Raw genomic sequence first — 15,862 nt, 5'->3', positions numbered from 1 at the left:
AAGTGGATGTGGAACAAAACAAACTGTTCCTTGTTGTGTTAGGTTAAGTCGTAAAATTCCTTGCTGTTATATTGCGCTGTTTAGCGCCGTTGTTGTATCAAAGCCTAAGCCTAAGAGAGCGATTGCGTTGATTACATTGATGCTAAATAATTTCTGAAAGCAAAAGGATGGAGCCCAACCAAAGTGAGGTCGTAGATTACTTTTTGTTTTTAAGTACTCAGGCGCCGTCGATGTAGTTGGTAATGCCGCCGTGCTTACATACATTTATGTTTACACTGAAAAAACAGTGAACCCTTTTCCATTGCAAAATGAACTAAACTGTAGTAATATTGACCATGATTTAGCCCTTAAGATTTTTTTCAACTTGTCTAGTTTATAATTTTCTTAAATTTTAGTTCATCTATAACATTGTAGTTTAGTTCATTTTTACAACACCATAAGATTTATATACACCTACCAAGTTAAAAAGTCAGTATTATTTTGGTTTACTTGCTTATTTTGTGGGAAACCCGATAATAAAAATTGGTTAACAGTCTCTTTAAAATATCGACGACTAGACTATTTTTAAATCAATCATTCCACAGTACAGAGAAATTAAATAATTAAAGGAACAACAAACCGTTTTACTATTATGAGAATTTTCATACATTAAAATTAAACTATCTTTAAGCAAAAGTACTTTATTATAAAAACTTATGATGAAAGTTCTTAATACAATGTTTTTTGTGAATAAAAATTATGACCACATGGAAAAGAGAGTAGTTCATTTGAACCCGCTGTTTGGACATTTTGACTTATCCTTTTTTTATTCATCGTAGGTAATTTTTTCACATATCTTGCTGGAAAAAATGGAAACAATAATGAAAATTGTTAAAAATTAATACCATGTAATGAAATATAATTTTTAATTCTTCATTTTAGCTTGTAACTTACAATATTTGGGGCATTTTATCAATGGTGTAAGGAATTTAACTTTTCTTTGGAAAACGTATCTCATAAATTTGTACCTGAAACAATTAGAGAAATAATGAAGTATTCTAAATAAACTCATAAAACTGTGTTGTTATCGATGTGAAAGATATAATAAAATAAATATTCTAGTTGAAAGAAAGCCAAAGTTTTAATATAAAACTTACCAATTCTCTATTAAATTGTACGCTGAGGGGAAATATAAAAAGTTGTCCAAATTTATTTGGGTTACTCTGAAATTAAATATTAAATAAAATTATTAAATAACTTTTCAAAAAATCTAATGAAAAAAAAAAAAATAATATGCATAAAAAACCAAATATTCTTGATATTCCTAGACAGTCATCAAAATGACGACACGTAATTTCATTTTCGATTTAAAATGCATTTTAGTCTATTGGGAAATGGTAAATTTAAGTTATACTAATTCGACCGTTTTATGAATTTTTGTTTTATACTACTTAAAACCAAATTGAATAAGAAAATAAATGCAAGTTTGGTTCACTTTTTCGCTCACGATGAAAATTATATCGTCTTGAAATCAGCCGTAGTCAAAATGACGAAGGATGACGTTAATGTACAAAAAATAAGGATGGCTGTCCAGGGTTAAAAGAAAGTTAAAGAAAACTTACCAATTCACTATTAAATTACAGGCAAAAGAGTACTAAAAATTTGTCCAAATTTTAAGGGGTTATTCTGAAATTAAATATTTATTTTTACATTAAAAATATTACATTAGTTTCCAAAAAAAAATTAATTAAAGAAATACTAAAATAAGGTATTAAAAACCTGTAATTTTGATGATAAAAAGGTCATAAAAACGTAAATATTCTAGTTGAAAGAAAGCCAATTTTTAAAAGAAAACTTACCAATTCTCTACCTTTTTAAATTTGTTTTAATCCGTGTGGAGTTGCTCTGAAATTAAATATCGCTTTTACAACAAAGAAAAACATTAAACTGGTTTCCAAAAAAAAAAAAAAAAAAAAAATAATTAACAAATAATAATATACATAAAAAATATTCTTTTCAAAAGAAAGCCATATTAAAAAAATACTTACCAGTTTATGAATAAACTATACGCTGAGATATTACAAAAATTTTCCAAATTCATCTGGAATTGAATATTAATTTTTTACATTGAATAATGAAAATTTCAATACACTTTCAATTTCAACATATTTTACTAAATATTCTTAATAACTTTTTTCTAAACTACCGATAAAATATTAATAACTTTCATTTAAAAGGTTTAATAAACAAACACCAATATATGTCTCAAAAATCCAAAATATTCCATGCCTTTATATTCCCTTGTTGCATACCTACTTAAAAGATGCAACAGCCCACGCCAACGCCAACTATACAACTGAAGCACGCCAAACAAAACCAAGCAAAGCCAAAACATTCCTACAACAACAAAAACACATGTGCCTTTATTGAAAACAACACCTCATCCAGCCAAAAACCATCAACGAATAACAAACACACACACACACAAGCCACTAAATGAACAAAAATAAAAACAACCCCACGCTCGTGTATACACAACAAAACTCAAGTAACATCATCTTTACATTAATCACATTCCACTATTCCGATAAAGATCTCTGTACTATGCATTAGTTCATCGCATCTGCTGACAATTTACTCTAAGAATAATATTCGTAAAGGCACACCAGTTTATCAGCGATGAAACGTTTAACTTAAAATTTGCAAAATTTTCATGAAATGTTATCTACCATTTTTGACGAAAATGTCTATAAATTTAATTACATGTGAACTAAAAATATTTCATTGTGTAATTTTTTACCAACAATTATTAACTATAGGAATAGTCAGTAAGAAATTGCTATCCACTTTCAAGTTCATTTTTCGTAAAAAAATATTTTCTCATACAAAAAAATCTTATAGTAAATTGCACTTATTATTTAGAAAATACTTTACATTTCACAAGTAGTTTTATAGCATGACAAACGAATTTTTAACTACCAGTTAAGAAATTTTTTAAGGAAATTTCCATCGTATTTTGTAGGCCATGAACTAAACGATTGCTACTTAGAATTTGTAAAATTTCCGTTCGAGTAGTTAATTTTCGTTCAAGATACGAAAAGTGAACTAAAATTCTGGAAAATTCTTGTAATAAATTATTGTAAAAATCGTCTTAATTTTACGAGACACTTTTTTTCTGTGTAGAGATATGTAAACCGTCATGGCCATGGTGAACGTGCCCGTCTTACATTCGAAGGTCATGGGTTCTAGTCCAATTTCTGGCAAAAAGTTGACTAAGCATTAGGGTGTCCAAAAGTCGGCTTATCCGAAAACCGCATTTTATTTAAAAACTGTTTAACCGCTCATATTGGACATTTAGCATCACGATAGGAGTATTTTCTAAAAACAGTATCGATATATTTCCAACAAGCTCTAGAAGAAAAGTTTGAGTCATTTAATTTAATATGTTAGAACATATTATGTTTGGGACATAACATTTTTTTAATATAATATGCGTGGATGCAAACATATATTAATTTAGAAATTACCTATAAGCATACCAAGAGACCGAGAGAGTATGCTGCATGCAGGGCTGTGGAGTCGAGTCAATTTTGTTGGCTCCGACTCCAGCACTTCTTATTAGCCTCGACTCCGACTCCGGAGTCGACTCCAGGTGGTATACCTAAATCTCATTTTAACAGTTTCCAATTGTAATTTTAAGATGTAGTGTTCCAAAAATAGGCCGATATAAGTATTCCATTTTGCCATATGTGTTTATATGTCCAAAAGAACTCTAATTTTAATTTTCGATCCGACTCGACGACAAATCTCGGCATTTTAGGGATGTAAAGAACTCTACATTTCAGGCCAATAAATTAAAATACGACACAAGACTATATAGAGACAACAACCTCCAGCATATGAATTTATAAAAACACAAAATTTCAAAAAATAATTAGGCTTCCAAAATTTTAAGAAGTAAAATCGTGGTATTGGTCTATATACACCCTCACAAAAAATCGCTTCTGTAACATATACTCCCAAACATATTTTGCTTCAAGCATATACATTTTTGGGTATTGCCCACACATTTATATGTTTGATCTCTACCAATATATAATATGTTTGAAAGCATATTGGTCTAAACAATATATGTTTGGGTAGTCTAAGTTCCAAACATTTTGTATTTTTGCATCCAAATTCAATAATGTTATCTTCCAAAAAACAATATGTTATTATGTGACCATATAATATGTTTGGAAGCATTTTGCACCCAAAAATATTATATGCTTAAAAAAAATTCTCCCAAACAATATTGTGCTCAAAATTTTATTTATTTATTTATATATTTACAATCATAATGAATTATGAAAATAAACAGGTAATATAGGTGCTAACAACATAGGTTTTCGACCTGAATGCTCAAAATTTTGTTTCTGACCAATTGTATATTCCCCGACATCTTTCTCACTTCCACGAGATTTTTTAGTTCTTAGCACCTTTTTCTGTAATACAAACATTGTAGAAAAAATTATTCAATTTTATGATTTTTTATTTTATTTTAATTTTACCTTTTGCCGGACGGGGATTCGAACAGCGGACCACACAGTTTGTAAGGATCAAAGAAGTAGCTGATCAATTGCCCAAGGAAAAATAAAATGTTAATTTTGTAATAACAAGCAACAACCACCAACTTAATTCAATATCGCTCCCTGTTAAATAGCGCTCCAAGCTACTAAACACATATATGTTTATAGGCTATTTCTAAATTAATATATGTTTGCATCCAAGCATATTATATTTACAAACATTTTATGTCCCAAACATAATATGTTCTAACATATTAACATATATGTCCCAAACATGTTATGCTAGTTTGTGAACATTATATGCTTGCACTCAAAAATATTGTGTTTAAAAATTTGTGTTCCAAACATATAATGTTTATAGCCAAACATATGAAAAACAGTCTTTTTCAACCGTGTAGGCATTTTATAAAAATTAAATCTACATAAAAAAGAAAAATACACAAAAATCAAAATGTCGGGCTAATCAGATAGAAAGTTTAGATGTTAAAAAATGTAATGTGTCGGATATATAAAACAAACATAAACTGCCATAAATTAGGACGGGCGGAATTTTAAATAACCACTACCATACTACAGATGACAGGAATAGCTGGAGAGTTACGAATATTGTTTCTATAGAAGTAAAATGGTGAAACATCGATTTATAAATGGTCTATCAGTTATGGACGTTAGAGGCCATTAATTTAATGTAAAGAATTTCGAGTGGCTTTGATGAAACGAACTTTCTCCCGAAAGACTGCCTCAGATGGTGCGTTGGCAGAGGCCTAATTTAAAATTCAGCTTTCAAGGACATCGGATGTACATGGAGATTTCTCAAGTAATTATCTCCATATACAAAATCTGGGCCGACGGGGAATTTCCGCATTTATTTATGGATCTAAAATAACTCAAAAATTCTGAAAAATCTTATGAAAATTTTAGACTGGGAAATTGAGATGGGTTTATATGTAGGTGCTATATCACAAAATTGTCCGGTATGACCCATTTTCGTACTCGACATGCCTGCCAAAAATTCAGAACGTTAGGCTCTACTGCTATATTGCCTTAAAATTGTACCTTTATCAAGAGCATATATAGGGTTAAAAATCTATAGTTTAATATGCTAAAAATGGACTGTATAAGTGATCAATTCAGCCCATATTCTACTAAAACTTACACGCTCACAAAAAATCGCTTCTGTAACATATACTCCCAAACATATTTTGCTTCAAGCATATATATTTTTGGGTATTGCCCAAACATTTATATGTTTGATCTCTTCCAATATATAATATGTTTGAAAGCATATTGGTCTAAGCAATATATGTTTGGGTAGTCTAAGTTCCAAACATTTTGTATTTTTGCATCCAAATTCAATAATGTTGTCTTCCAAAAAACAATATGTTATTATGTGAACATATAATATGTTTGGAAGCATTTTGCACCCAAAAATATTATATGCTCAAAAAAAATTCTCACAAACAATATTGTGCTCAAAATTTTATTTATTTATTTATATATTTACAATCATAATGAATTATGAAAAAACAGCTAATATAGGTGCTAACAACATAGGTTTTCGACCTGAATGCTCAAAATTTTGTTTCTGCCCAATTGTATATTCCCCCACATCTTTCTCACTTCCACGAGATTTTTTAGTTCTTAGCACCTTTTTCTGTAATACAAACATTGTAGAAGAAATTATTCAATTGTATGATTTTTTTTATTTTAATTTTACCTTTTGCCGGACGGGGATTCGAACAGCGGACCACACAGTTTGTAAGGATCAAAGAAGTAGCTGATCAATTGCCCAAGGAAAAATAAAATGTTAATTTTGTAATAACAAGCAACAACCACCAACTTAATTCAATATCGCTCCCTGTTAAATATCGCTCCAAGCTACTAAACACATATATGTTTATAGGCTATTTCTAAATTAATATATGTTTGCATCCAAGCATATTATATTTACAAACATTTTATGTCCCAAACATAATATGTTCTAACATATTAACATATATGTCCCAAACATGTTATGCTAGTTTATGAACATTATATGCTTGCACTCAAAAATATTGTGTTTAAAAATTTGTGTTCCAAACATATAATGTTTATAGCCAAACATATGAAAAACAGTCTTTTTCATCCGTGTACTTTGTATATCACCGTGAAATTTCACCCATATAAATACAATTTGAATGGCCTGAAATCCAGTACTTCGTTTTTCGTTGTTCGATTAAAAACCCCATTTGAATCTAACTAGTCTAAATATTTCTTTAGTTACAGAGATATGAAGTGTTTTTCAAATTTTGTTTCGCCGGAGTCAAAACCTTCAGACTCCGACTCCACAGCCCTGGCTGCAAGTAAAAATGGAAGTAACCAACTGGCGCCTTAAAGATATGTACACACAAAGAAAATTTTATTAAACATTTTTTTCTACCAGTGTATGCCTAAAGTGAAACATAATATGTTTGAACAATACAAACAATATTTTTGTTTGGACCAACGTTGAAAATATATACGCTTGCAGCAGAATGTGTTTGGGAGTTTATATTACAGAAGTGATTTTTTGAGGGTGTAGTCAGTTATTTATCATCTTCACTTCCTCTTTATAAAAAGTTCAGTTTTCGCAAAACAGAAATCCGGTTTTGGCCATCGGTTAACCGGTTTTCGCGATTAACCAAATTCCAATTTTTCACTATGCGGTTTGTGTAATTGAATCCGATTAACCGGTTAACCGTTGTTGGTTTTGGCATTTGTATGTAACGCCAAGAAGGAAAAGTCAGAGACCCATCATTTAGTATATAGATCGTCTTAGAATTGAATTCTGAGTCGATTTAGCTATGTCCGTCTGTTTGTCTGTTCATGTATTTTTGTGTGCAAAGTATGTTACAGGTCGCAGTTTAAGTCCAATCGTCCTCAAATTTGGCATGGGGTCTGTTTTGGGGACAAAGAAAATCGCTATTGATTTTGGAAAAATCCGTTCAGATTTGGATATAGCTACCACATATATTTACCACCGATCTGGTCATAATTGGCGTATTTATAAACCGATCTTCTTCAAATTCTGTACATCCAAATACTTTATGAGTCTCGAAAAACTTGCAAAATATCATCCAAATCGGTTCAGATTTAGATTTCGCCCGATATGTGCTTACATGGTCCCAGAAGCCAGAGTTTTACCCTGATTTTCTTACAATATTGTACAAGGATGGCAATTGATATTGTCGTCACTTGTGACAAATTTAGTTTAAATCGGTTCAGATTTATATATAGCTCCCATATATATCTTTCGCCCGATTTAGACTCATATGACCACTGAGGCCAGAGTTTACTACCGATTTGCGTGATTTGCACAGAGAGTCGAATTGACATTCCACCAATGCTTGCTAAATTTGGTTGAAATCGGTTCAGATTTAGACATAGCCCCCATATATATCTTCCGCCCGATTTAGATTCATATGCCCAGTAAAAAAAGCGTCGCCAAAAAATTAGTGCACATGTTCTTTTTGGATCCGGAAGTGGTACAAAATTGGCGCAGAAGCGATGAATTTAACATGGGCTTGTCATAGGACGGATGTCCACCATTTCAACAGCCGTTGTACTGAATTTGCATAACTTTTTAAGGTGTGATCCGAATTCACTGGTTTGGATGCGAATTAAAAAATTGTGTAATATTTTGCCAAATAAATAATTTTTATAATTGTCGTTTGCCCTCAAATATTTTCAAAAATTCGCAATATTTCTAGAATAGATGTAGCATTTTTTTCGAATAAATCTGAATAATTTGTACCATTTGAAGAATTCTTACTCGGTTTTTAACCTATTTGAAACAAAAAAGTTAAAATTAAAAGAACTTCCTGTGTAGTTAAAATAAAGAACATCTTTGGGAGGACAGTTTTGGAAGTGCTTTTAAAGTAGTGCCTTTAGGAGAACTTCCAAATTTTTTTGCTGGGTGACCATAGATGCCAAAGTTTTAGTCCGATTTATGTGAAGCTATGCACAGAGAGTAGAATTAGTATTATAGCTATCCACGTCAAATTTGGTTAAAATCGGTTCAGATTTATATATAGGTTAGGTTAGGTTAAAGTGGCAGCCCGATTAAATTTCAGGCTCACTTAGACTATTCAGTCCATTGTGATACCACATTTAACTAAAAGTACCTATTACATATGGGCACTTCTAGTCTTAACCACTGAACCTTCTCTATTATTTACTTTTGTGGAACCAACCAGATTGCTCCAAAAACATTAACAAACTGCTTAAGTTAACGTTTTCCAGGTCAACCAGTAATCTAAAGCTATATGCTCCTAAAATTCACTTACGCCTTACACAAAAAGCAGGACACTCACACAAGAGGTGTTTAATTGATTCCTTTTCCTCCACATCATGACAGCTTATACAATAGTCATTATACTTCGCACCTATAGTTTTTGCAAATTCGCCTATCAGGCAGCGACCCGTTATAGCAGATATCAGGAGTGCTATCCGACGCCTTGAGAACACTAGCATATCTAGTGTGCGGTTTAAGTTTAAATGGGGCCATATTTGCTTGGTGTCGTTACAACCCTTGCAATTTTCCCATCGAATATTGGCCATCATAACAGCCTTCTCATGCAGTAAGAGCTTGCAGGTGGCCAGAGGCATACCAACAGATTCTAGTTCCCCTGGAATATGTAAGGTAGTTCCTAGCCTTGCTAACACATTTGCTTCGCAGTTCCCCGGTATGTTCCTATGGCCAGGCACCCATATGAGGTGAATATTGTACTGCTCAGCCATCTCATTGAGAGATTTGCGGCAGTCTATAGCCGTTTTCGAGTTAAGGAACACAGAGTCCAAGGATTTTATTGCAGGTTGACTGTCTGAATATATATTAATGCCAATATTTGTTGGAACATTACTTCTCAGCCAATTCACCACCTCTCTTATTGCCAATATTTCAGCCTGAAAAACACTACAGTGATTAGGTAATCTTTTCGCTATTCGAATTTCCAGATCTTTAGAATATACTCCGAACCCCACTTGTCCATTCAATTTGGAGCTATCAGTATAGAAATCTATATATCTTTTATTCCCCGGGGTCTGTGTACACCACGCCTCGCTGTTGGGAATTAGAGTTTCAAACTTTTTGTCGAAAAGTGGTTTTGCCAGGGTGTAATCCACTACGTTAGGCACATCTGGCATTACTTTGAGGACCGAACTATGACCGTACATTTTTTCCGATCACAGCGATAGCTCGCGCAACCGCACAGCCGTTGTTGCAGCTGACTGTTTGGCCAAAATGTCTATAGGCAATAGATGTAGCATGACATTAAGCGAGTCTGTTCCTGTCTTACTAAATGCGCCTGAGATACATAAGCTCGCCATACGCTGAACTTTATCTAAACAAGTCGGTTTCTGAAGTGCCGGCCACCCGACTACAACACCATATAGCATTATAGGTCTAACCACTGCCGTGTATAGCCAATGCACAATTTTTGGTTTTAGTCCCCACTTTTTCCCTATTGCCTTTTTGCACGAGTATAAAGCTACCGTGGCTTTTCTCGCCCTCTCTTCAACATTAAGCCTAAAATTAATCTTCCTGTCCAAAATAACGCCAAGTTATTTTGCACACTCACCAAAGGGAATTTCAGTACCCCCTAAGGAAATGGGCCTAACCGTGGGAGTTTTGCGATCTTTGCAGTACATGACTAGTTCTGTCTTTGCTGGATTTACACCAAGACCATTAGCTTTCGCCCATTTTTCAATCATCCGGAGAGCTCTCTGTATAATATCTCTGATTGTGGATGAGAATTTTCCCCTGCCTGCTAGCGCCACATCATCTGCGTATGCCACCACTTTTATCCTTTCTTTTTCTAGGAAACCAGAAGGTTGTTTATAGCAACATTCCAAAGAAGAGGTGATAGAACTCCTCCTTGGGGAGTGCCTCTGTTCACATACCTTTGTATGTTTGCTTGCCCTAGTGTGGCTGAAATACGTCTCTTTATTAGAAGTTCGTCTAACAGCCTAAGTATACCTGGATCAACATTCAGAGTTGTCAGTCCATTTAATATCGAGCTCGGATGGACATTATTGAACGTCCCTTCGATGTCTAGAAACGCCACGATTGTGTATTCTTTGACATATAGTGAGCTTTCAATAAAGCTGACTAGTTCATGCAATGCGGTCTCAGTAGACCTGCCCTTCGAGTATGCATGCTGTCGTTTCGAGAGCAAACTTGAATCCACGCTAGTTCTAAGATACATGTCTATCATCCTCTCCAGGGTCTTAAGTAGGAATGAGGATAAGCTGATTGGTCGGAAATCCTTCGCACTCGAGTGAGAGGCTTTTCCTGCTTTAGGTATGAAGACGACTTTTGTTTCCCTCCACTTTTCTGGAATATATGCTAAGTTTACACATCGTTTATATATCAGCGTCAACCAGGGGATAATTCTTTCAGCCACTGCCTGTAACTCCGCCGGAGTAATTCCATCAGGTCCGGGGGATTTGAATGGTCCAAAGCTATTTAAAGCCCATTTTATTCTAGATTCCGACACAATTTCCTCGATAGGAAATGATCGCTGAGCCTCTGTTACACCGCCGGAACATGGTTCAACCGTCTGATTTCCAGGGAAGGTTGTCCAATTTCCCTCCGATGTTTTAATGAAACCTGGAGCGGTGTTAGTGGATGCTAGTACCTTCCGTAGTCTGGAAGCCTCTGACGTATTCTCAATACTGCTACAGTAATCATCCCAACCGTGTAGGCATTTTAATCTTAATCTTTTTCAACCGTCTTTTTCAACCGTGTAGGCATTTTATAAAAATTAAATCTACATAAAAAAGAAAAATACACAAAAATCAAAATGTCGGGCTAATCAGATAGAAAGTTTAGATGTTAAAAAATGTAATGTGTCGGATATATAAAACAAACATAAACTGCCATAAATTAGGACGGGCGGAATTTTAAATAACCACTACCATACTACAGATGACAGGAATAGCTGGAGAGTTACGAATATTGTTTCTATAGAAGTAAAATGGTGAAACATCGATTTATAAATGGTCTATCAGTTATGGACGTTAGAGGCCATTAATTTAATGTAAAGAATTTCGAGTGGCTTTGATGAAACGAACTTTCTCCCGAAAGACTGCCTCAGATGGTGCGTTGGCAGAGGCCTAATTTAAAATTCAGCTTTCAAGGACATCGGATGTACATGGAGATTTCTCAAGTAATTATCTCCATATACAAAATCTGGGCCGACGGGGAATTTCCGCATTTATTTATGGATCTAAAATAACTCAAAAATTCTGAAAAATCTTATGAAAATTTTAGACTGGGAAATTGAGATGGGTTTATATGTAGGTGCTATATCACAAAATTGTCCGGTATGACCCATTTTCGTACTCGACATGCCTGCCAAAAATTCAGAACGTTAGGCTCTACTGCTATATTGCCTTAAAATTGTACCTTTATCAAGAGCATATATAGGGTTAAAAATCTATAGTTTAATATGCTAAAAATGGACTGTATAAGTGATCAATTCAGCCCATATTCTACTAAAACTTACACGCTCACAAAAAATCGCTTCTGTAACATATACTCCCAAACATATTTTGCTTCAAGCATATATATTTTTGGGTATTGCCCAAACATTTATATGTTTGATCTCTTCCAATATATAATATGTTTGAAAGCATATTGGTCTAAGCAATATATGTTTGGGTAGTCTAAGTTCCAAACATTTTGTATTTTTGCATCCAAATTCAATAATGTTGTCTTCCAAAAAACAATATGTTATTATGTGAACATATAATATGTTTGGAAGCATTTTGCACCCAAAAATATTATATGCTCAAAAAAAATTCTCACAAACAATATTGTGCTCAAAATTTTATTTATTTATTTATATATTTACAATCATAATGAATTATGAAAAAACAGCTAATATAGGTGCTAACAACATAGGTTTTCGACCTGAATGCTCAAAATTTTGTTTCTGCCCAATTGTATATTCCCCCACATCTTTCTCACTTCCACGAGATTTTTTAGTTCTTAGCACCTTTTTCTGTAATACAAACATTGTAGAAGAAATTATTCAATTGTATGATTTTTTTTATTTTAATTTTACCTTTTGCCGGACGGGGATTCGAACAGCGGACCACACAGTTTGTAAGGATCAAAGAAGTAGCTGATCAATTGCCCAAGGAAAAATAAAATGTTAATTTTGTAATAACAAGCAACAACCACCAACTTAATTCAATATCGCTCCCTGTTAAATATCGCTCCAAGCTACTAAACACATATATGTTTATAGGCTATTTCTAAATTAATATATGTTTGCATCCAAGCATATTATATTTACAAACATTTTATGTCCCAAACATAATATGTTCTAACATATTAACATATATGTCCCAAACATGTTATGCTAGTTTATGAACATTATATGCTTGCACTCAAAAATATTGTGTTTAAAAATTTGTGTTCCAAACATATAATGTTTATAGCCAAACATATGAAAAACAGTCTTTTTCATCCGTGTACTTTGTATATCACCGTGAAATTTCACCCATATAAATACAATTTGAATGGCCTGAAATCCAGTACTTCGTTTTTCGTTGTTCGATTAAAACCCCCATTTGAATCTAACTAGTCTAAATATTTCTTTAGTTACAGAGATATGAAGTGTTTTTCAAATTTTGTTTCGCCGGAGTCAAAACCTTCAGACTCCGACTCCACAGCCCTGGCTGCAAGTAAAAATGGAAGTAACCAACTGGCGCCTTAAAGATATGTACACACAAAGAAAATTTTATTAAACATTTTTTTCTACCAGTGTATGCCTAAAGTGAAACATAATATGTTTGAACAATACAAACAATATTTTTGTTTGGACCAACGTTGAAAATATATACGCTTGCAGCAGAATGTGTTTGGGAGTTTATATTACAGAAGTGATTTTTTGAGGGTGTAGTCAGTTATTTATCATCTTCACTTCCTCTTTATAAAAAGTTCAGTTTTCGCAAAACAGAAATCCGGTTTTGGCCATCGGTTAACCGGTTTTCGCGATTAACCAAATTCCAATTTTTCACTATGCGGTTTGTGTAATTGAATCCGATTAACCGGTTAACCGTTGTTGGTTTTGGCATTTGTATGTAACGCCAAGAAGGAAAAGTCAGAGACCCATCATTTAGTATATAGATCGTCTTAGAATTGAATTCTGAGTCGATTTAGCTATGTCCGTCTGTTTGTCTGTTCATGTATTTTTGTGTGCAAAGTATGTTACAGGTCGCAGTTTAAGTCCAATCGTCCTCAAATTTGGCATGGGGTCTGTTTTGGGGACAAAGAAAATCGCTATTGATTTTGGAAAAATCCGTTCAGATTTGGATATAGCTACCACATATATTTACCACCGATCTGGTCATAATTGGCGTATTTATAAACCGATCTTCTTCAAATTCTGTACATCCAAATACTTTATGAGTCTCGAAAAACTTGCAAAATATCATCCAAATCGGTTCAGATTTAGATTTCGCCCGATATGTGCTTACATGGTCCCAGAAGCCAGAGTTTTACCCTGATTTTCTTACAATATTGTACAAGGATGGCAATTGATATTGTCGTCACTTGTGACAAATTTAGTTTAAATCGGTTCAGATTTAGATATAGCTCCCATATATATCTTTCGCCCGATTTAGACTCATATGACCACTGAGGCCAGAGTTTACTACCGATTTGCGTGATTTGCACAGAGAGTCGAATTGACATTCCACCAATGCTTGCTAAATTTGGTTGAAATCGGTTCAGATTTAGACATAGCCCCCATATATATCTTCCGCCCGATTTAGATTCATATGCCCAGTAAAAAAAGCGTCGCCAAAAAATTAGTGCACATGTTCTTTTTGGATCCGGAAGTGGTACAAAATTGGCGCAGAAGCGATGAATTTAACATGGGCTTGTCATAGGACGGATGTCCACCATTTCAACAGCCGTTGTACTGAATTTGCATAACTTTTTAAGGTGTGATCCGAATTCACTGGTTTGGATGCGAATTAAAAAATTGTGTAATATTTTGCCAAATAAATAATTTTTATAATTGTCGTTTGCCCTCAAATATTTTCAAAAATTCGCAATATTTCTAGAATAGATGTAGCATTTTTTTCGAATAAATCTGAATAATTTGTACCATTTGAAGAATTCTTACTCGGTTTTTAACCTATTTGAAACAAAAAAGTTAAAATTAAAAGAACTTCCTGTGTAGTTAAAATAAAGAACATCTTTGGGAGGACAGTTTTGGAAGTGCTTTTAAAGTAGTGCCTTTAGGAGAACTTCCAAATTTTTTTGCTGGGTGACCATAGATGCCAAAGTTTTAGTCCGATTTATGTGAAGCTATGCACAGAGAGTAGAATTAGTATTATAGCTATCCACGTCAAATTTGGTTAAAATCGGTTCAGATTTATATATAGGTTAGGTTAGGTTAAAGTGGCAGCCCGATTAAATTTCAGGCTCACTTAGACTATTCAGTCCATTGTGATACCACATTTAACTAAAAGTACCTATTACATATGGGCACTTCTAGTCTTAACCACTGAACCTTCTCTATTATTTACTTTTGTGGAACCAACCAGATTGCTCCAAAAACATTAACAAACTGCTTAAGTTAACGTTTTCCAGGTCAACCAGTAATCTAAAGCTATATGCTCCTAAAATTCACTTACGCCTTACACAAAAAGCAGGACACTCACACAAGAGGTGTTTAATTGATTCCTTTTCCTCCACATCATGACAGCTTATACAATAGTCATTATACTTCGCACCTATAGTTTTTGCAAATTCGCCTATCAGGCAGCGACCCGTTATAGCAGATATCAGGAGTGCTATCCGACGCCTTGAGAACACTAGCATATCTAGTGTGCGGTTTAAGTTTAAATGGGGCCATATTTGCTTGGTGTCGTTACAACCCTTGCAATTTTCCCATCGAATATTGGCCATCATAACAGCCTTCTCATGCAGTAAGAGCTTGCAGGTGGCCAGAGGCATACCAACAGATTCTAGTTCCCCTGGAATATGTAAGGTAGTTCCTAGCCTTGCTAACACATTTGCTTCGCAGTTCCCCGGTATGTTCCTATGGCCAGGCACCCATATGAGGTGAATATTGTACTGCTCAGCCATCTCATTGAGAGATTTGCGGCAGTCTATAGCCGTTTTCGAGTTAAGGAACACAGAGTCCAAGGATTTTATTGCAGGTTGACTGTCTGAATATATATTAATGCCAATATTTGTTGGAACATTACTTCTCAGCCAATTCACCACCTCTCCTATTGCCAATATTTCAGCCTGAAAAACACTACAGTGATTA

The 15,862-nt window shown here is 33.9% G+C and overlaps 1 long non-coding RNA gene across 1 annotated transcript; it reads right to left on the bottom strand.

Annotated features, from left to right (window-relative positions):
• Positions 1–664: 664 nt before the first annotated feature.
• On the bottom strand, positions 665–1,003 carry LOC142232688 (uncharacterized). The gene is made up of 2 exons (XR_012721171.1): positions 934–1,003; positions 665–839 (listed from the first exon to the last, which is right to left on the bottom strand). It is a non-coding gene; the product is annotated as an uncharacterized LOC142232688 (long non-coding RNA).
• Positions 1,004–15,862: the final 14,859 nt, after the last annotated feature.

Source organism: Haematobia irritans, chromosome 4 (assembly GCF_050003625.1).
Source record: "Haematobia irritans isolate KBUSLIRL chromosome 4, ASM5000362v1, whole genome shotgun sequence".
NCBI classification, from domain to species: domain Eukaryota; kingdom Metazoa; phylum Arthropoda; class Insecta; order Diptera; family Muscidae; genus Haematobia; species Haematobia irritans.
The sequence above is the reverse complement of the archived record's forward strand: the minus strand, read 5'-3'. Positions and strand labels throughout refer to the sequence as shown.